The sequence below is a fragment of the Bubalus kerabau genome, chromosome 3 (assembly GCF_029407905.1).
Source record: "Bubalus kerabau isolate K-KA32 ecotype Philippines breed swamp buffalo chromosome 3, PCC_UOA_SB_1v2, whole genome shotgun sequence".
NCBI lineage: Eukaryota > Metazoa > Chordata > Mammalia > Artiodactyla > Bovidae > Bubalus > Bubalus kerabau.
The window spans coordinates 142,353,327-142,368,634 of record NC_073626.1 but is presented as its reverse complement, the minus strand read 5'-3'; the positions used below and the strand labels follow the sequence as shown (position 1 = coordinate 142,368,634).

The 15,308-nt window shown below is 39.8% G+C and overlaps 1 long non-coding RNA gene across 5 annotated transcripts; it reads left to right on the top strand.

The window, feature by feature from the left end:
• The first annotated feature begins 36 nt into the window (after positions 1-36).
• On the top strand, positions 37-14,883 carry LOC129646612 (uncharacterized). 5 transcript variants are annotated; one of them, XR_008712063.1, is made up of 7 exons: positions 37-247; positions 5,265-5,351; positions 6,780-6,848; positions 7,692-7,866; positions 9,186-9,411; positions 13,148-13,274; positions 13,390-14,883. It is a non-coding gene; the product is annotated as an uncharacterized LOC129646612 (long non-coding RNA). The 5 variants fall into 5 exon arrangements; XR_008712062.1 differs by having other exon boundaries at positions 40-247; positions 13,387-14,883; XR_008712065.1 differs by lacking the exon at positions 13,148-13,274 and having other exon boundaries at positions 38-247; positions 13,387-14,883.
• The last annotated feature ends 425 nt before the right edge of the window (positions 14,884-15,308 follow it).

The window sequence follows — 15,308 nt, the reverse complement described above, 5'->3', positions numbered from 1 at the left end:
AGGGGGCCATGAGGGGGCGTGGTCCGAGGAAGGACGTTTGTGATTGGTGGATTCTGTCCTGGCCGGGAAGTTTGAACGGAAGTCTGGGGAAAGGTCTGAGAAGAGAAAAGGCGAGGGAATGAGCCCAGAATCCCCGGCAAAAAGGGTAACAGTTGTGATACCAGCGCTGCAGCAGGGAGTCGCGTCCAGTAATGGGGTAGAGTTTGGAGTTAACCATGCTTCCCTTTCTCTAGGCTCAACTTTTCAGGTGAGGTTTTTCTAGTCCTTGAAGCCTTAAAAGAGACACAACCCCGAAGACATTAGAGTACTTCTGTCCTCTTAGAGAAATCTGTGGGAAGTCTTGTTGTTGTTCAGTCGCTCAGTCGTGTCCACTCTTTCTGACCCCATGGACTGCAGCGCTCCAGGTTTTCCCATCCTTCACCATCGGCTGGAGTTTGCTCAAACTCAAGTTGATTGAGTTGGTGATGCCATCCAATCAGCTCATCTTCTGTCATCCCCTTCTACATGCCTTTTTCTCACACCCTTGAGTTTTTTTGTAGGTACACAAAAATTTCTAGATTCTTGGGGATTTAGATATGAAGTCTAATGCATCTCTGATTGGCATCAGGGAGCAGGACACAGAAAAAGCGTTAGTTGTTACATATTTCCTGTCATTGGTGTTTGCCACCAACGAGATTTGCTTTTTAGGATTTTCAAAAACCAGCTTGAAAAATAGGAATGTGGTAGATGTCCAACAACAATCTGTGGCCAGTTCAGTTCAGTTCAGTCGCTCAGTTGTGTCTGACTCTTTGTGACTCTATGAATTGCAGCACGCCAGGCCTCCCTGTCCATCACCAACTCCCCAAGTTGACTCAGACTCAATGTCCATCGAGTCAGTGATGCCATCCAGCCATCTCATCCTCTGTTGTCCCCTTCTCCTCCTGCCCCCAATCCCTCCCAGCATCAGAGTCTTTTCCAATGAGTCAACTCTTCGCATGAGGTGGCCAAAGTACTGGAGTTTCAGCTTTAGCATCAGTCCTTCCAAAGAACACTCAGGACTGATCTTTAGAATGGACTGGTTGGATCTCCTTGCAGTCCAAGGGACTCTCAAGAGTCTTCTCCAACACCACAGTTCAAAAGCATCAATTCCTCGATGCTCAGCTTTCTTCACAGTCCAACTCTCACATCCATACCTGACCACAGGAAAAACCATAGCCTTGACTAGACGGACCTTTGTTGGCAAAGTAATGTCTCTGCTTTTGAATATGCTATCTAGGTTGGTCATAACTATTCTTCCAAGGAGTAAGTGTCTTTTAATTTCATGGCTGCAGTGACCATCTGCAGTGATTTTGGAGCCCCCAAAAATAAAGTCTGACACTGTTTCCACTGTTTCCCCATCTAATTCCCATGAAGTGATAGGACCAGATGCCATGATCTTCGTTTTCTGAATGTTGAGTTTTAAGCCAGCTTTTTTACTCTCCTCTTTCACTTTCATCAAGAGTTCCTTGATGAAAGTTCCTCTTCACGTTCTGCCATAAGGGTTCCTCTTCACTTTCTGCATATCTGAGGTTATTGATATTTCTCCTGGCATTCTTGATTCCAGCTTGTGCTTCTTCCAGCCCAGCGTTTCTCATGATGGACTCTGCATAGAAGTTAAATAAGCAGGGTGACAATATACAACCTTGACGTACTCCTTTTCCTATTTGGAACCAGTCTGTTGTTCCACGTTCAGTTCTAAGTGTTGCTTCCTGACCTGCATACAAATTTCTCAAGAGGCAGATCAGGTGGTCTGGTATTCCCATCTCTTGAAGAATTTTCCACGGTGTATTGTGATCCACATAGTCAAAGGCTTTGGCATAGTCAATAAAGCAGAAATGGATGTTTTTCTGGAACTCTCTTGCTTTTTCCATGATCCAGCAGATGTTGGCAATTTGATCTCTGGTTCCTTTGCCTTTTCTAAAACCACCTTGAACAACTGGAAGTTCATGGTTCATGTATTGCTAAAGCCTGGCTTGGAAAATTTTGAGCATTGCTTACTAGCGTGTGAGACGAGTGCAATTGTGCAGTAGTTTGAGCATTCTTTGGCATTGCCTTTCTTTGGGATTGGAATGAAAACTGACCTTTTCCAGTCCTGTGGCCACTCTGAGTTTTCCAAATTTGCTGGCATATTGAGTGCAGCACTTTCACAGCATCATCTTTCAGGAGTTGAAATAGCTCCACTGGAATTCCATCACCTCCACTAGCTTTGTTCGTAGTGATGCTTTCTAAGGCCCACTTGACTTCACATTCCAGGATGTCTGGCTCTAGATGAGTGATCACACCATCGTGATTATCTGGGTTGTGAAGATCTTTTTTGTACAGTTCTTCTGTATATTCTTGCCACCTCTTCTTAATATCTTCTGCTTCTGTTAGGTCCATACCATTTCTGTCCTTTATCGAGCCCATCTTTGCATGAAATGTTCCCTTGGTATCTCTAATTTTCTTGAAGAGATCCCTAGTCTTTCCCATTCTGTTGTTTTCCTCTATTTCTTTGCATTGATCGCTGAGGAAGGCTTTCTTATCTCTTCTTGCTATTCTTTTTAACTCTGCATTCAGATGCTTATATCTTTCCTTTTCTCCTTTGCTTTTCACTTCTCTTCTTTTCACAGCTATTTGTAAGGCCTCCTCAGACAGCCATTTTGCTTTTTTGCATTTCTTTTCCATGGGGATATATTAATCTGTGGCCAGTTGTTTATAAATAAATTGCTATTGTTGTTTAGTCACTAAGTTGTGTCCAACTCTTTGGGACACCATTGACTGTAACCCACCAGCCTCCTCTGCCCATGAGATTTTCCAGACAAGAATCCTGGGGTGGTTTGCCATTTTCTTCTTCAGGTGATCTTCCTGACTCAGGGATCAAACCAGTGTCTCTTGCATTGGCAGGTGGATTCTTTAGTACTGAGCCACCAGGAAAGCTCTATGTATGAATAAGGTTTGGCAAAATGTATGCTAAAGACAGAGAAGGGAAGACAGAGTCCAGTATTCTAAACTCAAGTGCTTGTGAGGCAAGGAACTCTAAAAAATCTTGTGGGAGAGAATATTAGTGAGAATTAAAATATTACAGCCAACACTTATTGAGGCATACTATAGACCAGGGATTGAACTAGTCATTTCATATATTAACTGTTCTGAGTCTATATATGTGTGTGCTTGAGTACACATACTGTTTTCTTTACTCTATATATCAAGTATTAATAGCCTTGAAATAGCACAAATGAGCAAATGATAAAATGTAATTTTCTTATATATTCCCCATATGTAAGTAACTTCATAGCAGTGTAATATGCTGCTGCTGCTAAGTCACTTCAGTCGTGTCCGACTCTGTGTGACCCCATAGACATCAGCCCACCAAGCTCTCCTGCCCCTGGGATTCTCCAGGCAAGAACACTGAAGTGGGTTGCCATTTCCTTCTCCAATGCATGAAAGTGAAAAGTGAAAGTGAAGTCGCTCAGTCGTGTCTGAGTCTTAGCGACCCCATGGACTGCAGCCCAGCAGGCTCCTCCATCCATGGGATTTTCCAGGCAAGAGTGCTGGAGTGGGGTGCCATTGCCTCTCCTGTGTAATATGCTAGCCTACTCTAAATTATTGAGTTCCACAAGACATCATAATAGTGTGACCAATCAAAAGTATTTATTATTACTAAATAAATCTATCTACTGCTTGTTAAAAAGAAGCAGAGGCTAATTATATAATAATGAATATATAACCATATTTCAAGCTGGTTTTAGAAAAGGCAGAGGAACCAGAGATCAAATTGCCAACATCTGCTGGATCATGGAAAAAGCAAGAGAGTTCCAGAAAAACATCCATTTCTGCTTTATGGACTATGCCAAAGCCTTTGACTGTGGATCACAATAAACAGTGGGAAATTCTTCAAAAGATGGGAATAACAGAGCACCTGACCTGCCTCTTGAGAAACCTATATGCAGGTCAGGAAGCAACAGTTAGAACTGGACATGGAACAACAGACTGGTTCCAAATAGGAAAAGGAGTACGTCAAGGCTGTATATTGTCACCCTGCTTATTTAACTTATATGCAGAGTACATCATGAGAAACGCTGGGCTGGAAGAAGCACAAGCTGGAATCAAGAATGCTGGGAGAAATATCAATAACCTCAGATATGCAGATGACACCACCCTTATGGCAGAAAGTGAAGAGGAACTCAAAAGCCTCTTGATGAAAGTGAAAGAGGAGAGTGAAAAAGTTGGCTTAAAGCTCAACATTCAGAAAACTAAGATCATAGCATCTAGTCCCATCACTTCATGGGAATTAGATGGGGAAACAGTGTCAGACTTTATTTTTTGGGGTCCAAAATCACTGCAGATGGTGACTGCAGCCATGAAATTAAAAGACGCTTATTCCTTGTAAGGAAAGTTATGACCAACCTAGATAGCATATTCAAAAGCAGAGACATTACTTTGCCAACAAAGGTCCATCTAGTCAAGGCTATGGTTTTTCCAGTGGTCATGTATGGATGTGAGAGTTGGACTGTGAAGAAAGCTGAGTGTTGAAGAATTGATGCTTTTGAACTGTGGTGTTGGAGAAGACTCTTGAGAGTCCCTTGGACTGCAAGGAGATCCAACCAGTCCATTCTAAAGGAGATCAGTCCTGGGTGTTCTTTGGGAGGACTGAGGCTAAAGCTGAAACTGCAATACTTTGGCCACCTCATATGAAGAGTTGACTCATTGGAAAAGACTCTGATGCTGGGAGGGATTGGGAGCAGGAGGAGAAGGGGACGACAGAAGATGAGATGGCTGGATGGCATCACCGACTCATTGGACATGAGTTTGGGTGAACTCCAGGAGTTGGTGATGGACAGGGAGGTCTGGCGTGCTGTGATTCATGGGGTGGCAAAGAGTCAGACAGGACTGAGCGACTGAACTGAACTGAACTGAACCATATTTTGGCCATCAGCATCCATCCTATTCTGTGAATCACATTACTATCTTTTGTTAGGTAGAAGGTACTGAAATATAATCCAAAAGCTCAAACATGTTCACATACTCCAAATGCAAATTTTGACTTTTTTGCTCTTATTTTTAGATTGACCTTTTAATTGTCTGTCACTCTTGATAGAGATGGGGAGTTCTTATGTTTTAGAAAGAGTATTAATTGTAGTAACCATTAAATATACAGTTGTTTCAGTAACTCTATGGTAATTAAAGTCTATGAGAAATACAAATAAAGATTTAAAGGGCAGAATAAAGAAACAGACTAAAGTAAGCACAAGATTTTCCCCCCACAGTGAAAAATTTACACAACCCTACAGGAGCCACTTCTGGAAAAAGTAATAACTCTCCATCATATGTCTGTATGAATTGTGTCATTTAAGGTAAGTTATTAACATTGTAATTCCTTCTCATAGGTCGCATTAATATTACTGTAATACCTATTTTCTTTCTCCATCCCCTCTTCTTTTTTCCTATTTTGTAAATCACTACTTTTCTAACCAGGTAGTACTAGTGATAAGGAACCTATCTGCTGTTGCAGGAGACATAAGAGTCTTGAGTTGATCCCTGGGAACCCTGGGTCTAGGAAATGGGAACCCACTCCAGTATTCTTGCCTGGAAAATCCCAAGGATAGAGGAGCCTGGCAGGCTACAGTCCATGGGGTCACAAAGAGTTGGACACAATTGAAGTGACTTAGCACACATGTACTTTCTGACAGGGGGTTCCCAGGTGGTTCAGTAGTCAAGAATCTACCTACCAATTCAGGAGATGTGGCTGAATCCCTGGGTTGGGAAGATCGCCTGGAGAGGGAAATGGCAACCCATTCCAGTATTCTTGCCTAGGATATCCTATGGCACAGAGGACCCTGGCAGGCAACAGTCTATGGGATCTCAAAAGAGTTGGTCACAACTTAGTGACTAAACAGCAACAACTTTTCTAACAATCATGAGCACAGACAGCCCTACTTTCTCTTTATTCTTTCTGAGAGCTGCACTTTCCTTTTTTGCTAGATGTCTTACATATACAAAGCTACTGTAACCAGTTGTTTGAGTTTACCCCTCCTTTCTAACAGAGATCTCTACAAGGATTTTATTATGCTTATAGTGCCCAGAAGGCCATGGCTCATCTCTGGACTCTTGACAGTTCTCAAGCAGTCCTTCGGACTCTCAGAACTTTTGTTTTACAACTTAATATAATAAATAGAAAAAGTTGCAAAATTGAAAGGAATCCTAGAAAAACTAATTTACATTGAAAATAACAGCATTAAAAGGTCACAAACTCCAGTGTCTACAGAGGATAGGCCTACATCATAAATAATAAAACTGATCCTCTGTAATATAATAGGGAGTGGTAAAGACAGTAGCAGATTGAAAGGACATGTCATATTTGAAGGAGGCAGTCACTGTTTACCACCCACCAGTTATAAAATGAAGGCAACATTTAGCCAAACTTTCAGATTTTTCAAGGGACATCAGATATATCAGATTTTTATGTATCATTTCTCAATTTACCAATGTTGACAACAAATTAAATTTATTTTTAAAACATGTATCAAATTAAATGTATGCATAGGCCAAATATGGCCTGTGGGCCACATATGTGCTATTTCTTTACTAAAAGGTAAAATGAATGGATACTGGAAATCTTAAAATTGGTTCCTGTGAGGAATTTAATGGAAAAGAATGGGAGAGGGGTGATGATTTTAACAAGTTTTTTTGTTGTTGGGATTTGAATTGGATCCCATCTGATATTTTTTGAGAGATTCCAATAAATGTTTTAATTCTTTTCAATTTTTCTTGGTTTTGGACAGGTGTTTTTTGGTGTGTTTTAATAAGCTTCTACCAGAACTGGACATTGAGAGGAATGAACTTCACATGAGGTATGGAACTCTAGCATATAATTTTGCCCCCCAAATGCCTGATAAAACAAGATTAAAGGATAAAGCTATTTGGGAATTTGAAAGCTTATTTTTTGACTAATCTTGCTAGTTAAGTGACACTTGTAGCATATGATTGAAACATGTGCATGGCAAAATCCAAGCTTTAGCGAAATACAAATTGCTACATGTCAGGACCTTAAGAATTATCTTTAACACTCAGTGAACTCTCAAATGCAATGATTTGGCTGACCATATTTGCATGCATTGTACTTTACCCAGTATGAAGAGGATGGGAAATATCAGTTAGAAACATAATAAATCCTCCACAAAATACTTGGAAGCCAAATCCAGCAGCATACAATAAAGAATTAAACACCTTGACAAAGTAGAATTTGTCCCAGGAATGCAAGATTGTTTTCACATTTTTTTTTTCAGCAAGGTTACAATCTTTATTAAATTTCTATTCTGCTTTACCTTAGTAATAAAATCAAAAGGAAATATTAATTAACACTTGAATCATTATAAGCTGAATACATCAGAGCATTCCTATGCAGCATTTCTCAATCTTTGTCACAGAAGTTCAATTAACATTATAATCCATAGCAATAGAATAAAAAGCAAAAATTACTTGATCATATTAATAGACCCAGAGACAGCATTTGAAAGAACTCAACAAAATAGAACCTCAATAGGTTCTTCCACCTGATAAAGGACATCTGTGAAAAACCCATAACTAACATTATTTTTAATGGAAAGACTGAATATTTGCCCCCTAAGAACACAAGCATGGTAAAGATGTCTTTTACCATTTCTAACTGACATTGTGCTTCCCTTGTGGGTCAGACGGCGAAGAATCTGCCTGCAGTGTAGGAGACCTGGGTTTCATTCCTGGGTCAGGGAGATCCCCTGGAGAAGGAAATGCCTACTCACTCCAGTATTCTTGCCTGGAGAGTTCCATGGACAGAGAAGCCTGCTGGGCTACAGACCATGAGATTGCAAAGAGTTGGACATGACTGAGGTACTAACACACAACAATCAACATTGTACTAGAGGCTTAAGCAGAGACAGATAAGAAAAAGAAGTACAAGCCATCCAGACTGGAAGGGAAGAAGTAATACCATGCAGATGATGTGATCTTGTATATCAAAAGTCCTAAGGAATACACTAAAAAATAATAGAAATAATAAAGTTCAGCAAGGTTGCAGGATGTAAGATCAATATACAACAATTAATTGTATTGCTCTACACTAGCAATGAATAATCTAAAAATGAAATTAAAAAAATAATTCCACTTATAATAGCATCAAAAAGAATAAAATATTTAGGGATTGGGGGCAGGAGGAGAAGGGGACGACAGAGGATGAGATGGCTGGATGGCATCACTAACTCGATGGACGTGAGTTTGAGTGAACTCCGGGAGTTGGTGATGGACAGGGAGGCCTGGCGTGCTGCAATTCATGGGGTCGCAAAGAGTCGGACACGACTGAGCAACTGAACTGAACTGAACTTAATAAATAAAGTAAAAACTTGTATACTGAAAGCTATAAAACATTGCTGAAAGAAATTAAAAACCTACATAGCACTAGGTATTCACTCTGGCCCCTCTTGCTTCAGCTCCCCTTCCCTCTGAGACAAAGGTGCTGTTACCAGGAGGGGATAGATCTTATGCTTAGAAGGAACAAAATCAGCTCAGACCTAATCCTCAGGGCTTCTACACATTGGGACCCTATACCGCCCCGATAGGTAGTGACACCCACTGAACATAGGACAATCCCCAACTTACACATGGCTCTGTCTCTAGCCACTCCATCTCCAGCCCCAGAAAAGTGATAGCTACCATTGAGAGAGCTAATTCTTAGGTAGGTTGATAAGGAGTCCAGGGCCCTCAAGGAGAAGAAAAAGGGGTCCAGGGTTCTCAAGGTAAAAGGGACAAACATTTTTTCTATATTGTTTTGTCCTAACTTAGTCACATCAGACGTTTTTTCTTAAACAATGAGTTGTTATGACAACCATCTTTAAGACTAACTTTCTTTAAGCCCAGAGTTAATGATTATACAAGAAAACAGCTCATTTTGCTCAAAGGTATGTTTTTCCTTAAGTGAAGTGAAGTTGCTCAGTTGTGTCCGACTCTTTGTGACCCCATGGACTGTAGCCTACCAGGCTTCTCTGTCCATGGCATTTTCCAGGCAAGAGTACTGGAGTGGGTTGCCATTTCCTTTTCCAGAGTATCTTCCTGACCCAGGGATTGAACCCGGGTTTCCCGCATTGTAGGCAAATGCTTTACCATCTTTGTTTTTCCTTAAGCTCTGTACTAATGATTATATGCACTGGTCATAGCAAACACCCTCTTCCAACAACACAAGAGAAGATGGTACACATGGACATCACCAGATGGTCAACACCGAAATCAGACTGATTATATTCTTTGCAGCCAAAGATGGAGAAGCTCTATACAGTCGACAAAAACAAGACCAGGAGCTGACTGTGGCTCAGATCATGAATTCCTTATTGCCAAATTCACACTGAAATTGAAGAAAGTAAGGAAAACCACTAGACCATTCAGGTATGACCTAAATCAAATAACTTATGATTATACAGTGAAAGTGAGAAATAGATTTAAGGGATGAGATCTGATAGATAGAGTGCCTGATGAACTATGGACGGAGGTTCATGACATTGTACAGGAGACAGGGATCAAGACCATCCCCATGGAAAAGAAATGCAAAAAAGCAAAATGGCTGTCTGAGGAGGCCTTACAAATAGCTGTGAAAAGAAGAGAAGCAAAAAGCAAAGGAGAAAAGGACAGATATACGCATCTGAATGCAGAGTTCCAAAGAATAGCAAGAAAGACATAAGAAAGCCTTCCTCAGCGATCGATGCAAAGAAATAGAGGAAAACGACAGAATGGGAAAGACTAGGGATCTCTTCAAGAAAATTAGAGATACCAAGGGAACATTTCATGCAAAGATGGGCTCGATAAAGGACAGAAATGGTATGGACCTAACAGAAGCAGAAGATATTAAGAAGAGGTGGCAAGAATATACAGAAGAACTGTACCAAAAAGATCTTCACGACCAAGATAATCACGATGGTGTGATCACTCATCTAGAGCCAGACATCCTGGAATGTGAAGTCAAGTGGGCCTTAGAAAGCATCACTACGAACAAAGCTAGTGGAGGTGATGGAATTCCAGTGGAGCTATTTCAACTCCTGAAAGATGATGCTGTGAAAGTGCTGCACTCAATATGCCAGCAAATTTGGAAAACTCAGAGTGGCCACAGGACTGGAAAAGGTCAGTTTTCATTCCAATCCCAAAGAAAGGCAATGCCAAAGAATGCTCAAACTACTGCACAATTGCACTCATCTCACACGCTAGTAAAGTAATGCTCAAAATTCTCCAAGCCAGGCTTCAGCAATACGTGAACCATGAAATTCCAGATGTTCAAGCTGATTTTAGAAAAGGCAGAGGAACCAGAGATCAAATTGCCAACATCTGCTGGATCATGGAAAAAGCAAGAGAGTTCCAGAAAAACATCTATTTCTGCTTTATTGACTATGCCAAAGCCTTTGACTGTGTGGATCACAATAAACTGTGGAAAATTCTGGAAGAGATGGGAATACCAGAGCACTTGACCTGCCTCTTGAGAAACCTATATGCAGGTCAGGAAGCAACAGTTAGAACTGGACATGGAACAACAGACTGGTTCCAAATAGGAAAAGGAGTACGTCAAGGCTGTATATTGTCACCCTGCTTATTTAACTTCTATGCAGAGTACATCATGAGAAACGCTGGGCTGGAGGAAGCACAAGCTGGAATCAAGATTGCTGGGAGAAATATCAATAACCTCAGATATGCAGATGACACCACCCTTATGGCAGAAAGTGAAGAGGAACTAAAAAGCCTCTTGATGAAAGTGAAAGAGGATAGTGAAAAAGTTGGCTTAAAGCTCAACATTCAGAAAACGAAGATCATGGCATCTGGTCCCATCACTTCATGGGAAATAGATGGGGAAACAGTAGAAACAGTATCAGACTTTATTTTTGGGGGCTCCAAAATCACTGCAGATGGTGACTGCAGGCATGAAATTAAAAGATGCTTACTCCTTGGAAGAATAGTTATGACCAACCTAGATAGCATATTTGGAGAAGGAAATGGCAACCCACTCCAGTGTTCTTGCCTGGAGAATCCCATAGATGGAGAAACCTGGTGGGCTGCAGTCCATGGGGTTGCACAGAGTCAGACACGACTGAAGGGACTTAGTAGTAGTAGTAGTAGTAGATAGCATATTGAAAAGCAGAGATATTACTTTGCCAACAAAGGTCCGTCTAGTCAAGGCTATGGTTTTTCCAGTGGTCATGTATGGATGTGAGAGTTGGACTGTGAAGAAAGCTGAGCACCGAAGAATTGATGCTTTTGAACTGTGGTATTGGAAAAGACTCTTGAGGGTCCCTTGGACTGCAAGGAGATCCAACCAGTCCATTCTGAAGGAGATCAGCCCTGGGATTTCCTTGGAAGGAATGATGCTAAAGCTGAAACTCCAGTACTTTGGCCACCTCATGCGAAGAGTTGACTCATTGGAAAAGACTCTGATGCTGGGAGGGATTGGGGGCAGGAGGAAAATAGGACGACAGAGGATGAGACGGCTGGATCTCAACTCGAGAGGGTTTCTCCAAGTTGATGGCATCACTGACTCGATGGACATGAGTTTGAGTGAACTCTGGGAGTTGGTGATGGACAGGGAGGCCTGCCGTGCATGAGGTTGGAAAGAGTTGGACAGGACTGAGCGACTGAACGGAACTGAACTGACTGAAAGACCTCACCAGAGCTACTTCCATAATTTACATTTTAAGTTAACAGGATTAGCCAGAAGATTTAATCCAGAGACTGTCCTTAAGCAGGATACATTATTGTTATATAATCATAAAGAATATAGAGGGAAAAAACATTTGTCCTTTCTTCCTCCTTGGGAATTCCAGACCCCTCTCTCCTTGGGGACCCCTAGACTTCTTATCAACTTGCCTAGGAAATGACTCTCTCATAATGAAAGGACATCTTTTTGGGGTGTTAAAGCAATAAAGGCAATATGAATATCAAGTAAAATAGACTTCAGCACAAAGAATAGTTGTACAAGATGTTACCTTTAGTTATTTTTAGGGGAACTTGAGCAAATGATATATGGGATCTCTCTGTTATTACTTCTACAACTGCTTGGATATAAGTTCAATTAAAAAAAAAATTCATTGGGCTAATTTTTATCTTACTGCAGGCAACAGTTTTGCCAGTTGTTTGCTATCACATAACATAAGTCACCATATTTCAAGGGTTCAATTTAATTGTCATTGATTTAATATTCTGGATTCCCCACACTGCCACCAGCCTCCGAAATCCATCTAGGCATTTTTTTGCAGAGGAAAGGAAATGTCATTGTTCCTCTTATGTGAAGAAAGTCCTTACTTACCAGAGAATGAAAGCAAAAGAAAGCAAAGAGAATCACATCTTAGTTTTAGTCCCTGAGGTCCTGGGCCACCTTTGTTTCTGGGAATTACCTCACTAGCCTTTTTTAAGAACAACTTTTTCATATTTTATTAAAATGCATGAATTTTATGTATATTATTTATATTTTATATATGTTACTTTTTTTGACTGCATGGCATGCAGGATCTTCCCCAACCAGGGATCTCAAACCCTTGCCCCCTACATTGGGAGTGTGGAGTCTTGCCAAGAAAGTCCCTGTTTAGTGAATTTTTAAATTTATAACTTAATTTTTAGAAAAGTTTTATATTTACAGAAAAACTGAATGGAAAGTGTAGAGAGTTCCCATATTCCCCTTCCCCACAACTCTAGTTTTATTATGGTAATAATTACATCTTCCATTACAATGGTATATTTGTTACAATTGGTGAGCCAATAGTGTTAATTACTTAAGTTTGTAGTTTTATTATGGTTCAACTTTTGTCTCTTATATTTGTGGATTTTGTCAGATATATATGTCATGTGTCCACCATTGTAGTAACAAACTGTATAGTTTCACTACTCTAAATATCTCCTATACTCCAGTTATTTTATCCTTCCTTTCCTCCCTTCCCCAGAACTATTGGAAGTCTCTGTTCTTTCTGTCGTCTCTATAGTTTTGCCCTTTCCAGTATGTCATGTAGTTGGAATTATCTAGTATGTAGGCTTTTCAGATTAACTTTTTTCACTTAGCAATATGCGTTCAAGTTTCCTCCATGTTTTTTTTGTGGCTTAATAGCTCATTTCTTTTTATTGCTGACTAATCCATTGTATTGCTGTACTACAGGTTCTTTATCCATTTACTTATTGAAGAACATCTTGATTGCTTCCAAGTTTTGGCAATTATGAATAAAACTACTATAAATACTTGTGCAGAGGTTTTTGCATGGACGTCAATTTTCCAAGTCATTTCGGTAAATACCAAGGCATATAGGGTTGATGGATCATATGCTAAGAGTATGTTTAGTTTTGTAAGAAGCTGCCAACTGTCTTCCAAAATGACTACTGTTTTTGCATTCCTACTAGCAGTGAATGAGAATTCCTGTTGCTCGACATTCTCACCAGCATTTGGTATCGTCGGTGTTTTGGCTTTTAGCCATTCTAATAGACGTGTAATGGCATCTCATTGTTTCGTTTTGCAATTCTCTGATGACATATGTTGAGTGTCTTTCCATATGCTTACTTGCCATGGTTTTTTTTTTTTTTTCTTATTGCTGAGTTGTAAGAGTTCTATATACATTTTGGATACAAGTCCTTTACCAGATATGTATTTGGCAAAGATTTTCTCCCAGCCTATGGATTGTCTTTCATTCTGTTAATAGTGTCTTTCACAATGAAGAAGTTTTAAATTTTAGTGAAATCCAACTTATCAATTTTTTCTTTCATGAACTGTTTCTTAAAAGTCATTGCCAAACCCAAGGTCACCTAGAGTTTCTTGTATGTTATCTTCAAGGAATTTTACTGTTTTACATTTTACATATATGACTATGATATCTTTTGAGTTAATTTTTGTGTCAGGTATAAGATCTGTGTGTAAATTCATTTTTTAAATACATGGATATACAGTTGTGCTGGTACCATTTGTTGAAAAGATTATCTTTTCTCCATTGTATTGCCTTGATCCTTTGTCAAAGAATATTTTGACTATATTTGTGTTGTTCTATTTCTGGGCTCTTCGTCCCATTCTATTGAGCTTGTCAATAGCTTTTTAATAATTTTCCTTAATTTCTTATGCTGATTTGAGTTGAATTTTTATCAGTTCCTGCTGAAATATCACTGATTAATTCAAACACTTGGTACATGCCAAGCACTGTGCTAATCTCTTTACATAAATTTAACCACAGCAGTCTTTTGAAATAAACGAGGAAACTTGGGGTTTGCCAGTTTAAGTAACATGTTCAAAATCATACCACTTATAAGTGATCCAGACTCTGCCTGTCTATATTGTATTATTTGTCAAAGAGGACTTTGTTACTCCTTACTCGGACTATTACAATCTCTCTAATAGTCTCTCTTCTGCTAATTACTGCCTTTAACTGGGAAGCCCAATTATACTATAGTTGTCTTCTAAATTAAATACTGAGTTCTCAGCCAACATTTAAAGCCTGACCTACTTCTCCAGCTTTTTTCCCCCAGTATTCTTACTTGCTCAGTTGGACTGCTCTATGATTTTATATTACCCTCTCAGCTTTAATATGTCAGTATGTGACCTAACCTATTCCTATACTTGCTACATCTCCAAGTATTAAAATTCCTTTTGTCAAAATTCATCTCAAATGACTCTTCTCCCTTGACCCTTCTCCATTTTGTATCCCAACTTCACACTAAAATTGGAATTGAGAACTTTCTCCTTAAAATAACCAAAGCATTTCTTTTAAACCTCACTTATGGTACATCTATATGCCTTGTGTTTTGTTATGTGAATTTAATTTATTGTTACTACTAGACCACCACCTCCTCGACAGCTTGTCTAGTATATAGAACCTGGCATTCATTTAAAAATATTCGTTGAGTATATAATATCTATACCAAGAACTGCACTGAATGCTGGAGTGGCAAAGATAAAAGACATGGCCACTGCCTTAAAAAAAAAAAAAAAAAAAAAAGTACAGAATAGTAGAAGCCAGATCAGAAGGCAGTTGAAAGTGAAGGTCGCTCAGTTGTTTCCAACTCTTTGTGACCCCATGGACTATAGTCCATGGTATTCTCCAGGCCAGAATACTCGAGTGCGTAGCCTTTCCCTTCTCCAGGGGATCTTCTCAATCCAGGGATCGAACCCAGGTCTCCCGCATTGCAAGTGGATTCTTTACCAGCTGAGCCAGCAGGGAAGCAGTTACTTTTCTGTAATTTAAGTTCTGTTATGAAAGTAAACCTCTCATACTGTGGGATGGAGTATGGAGTGTGGAGTACTTAATACAGTTTGAGTTTGGGAAGGAGAGAAGACTTAT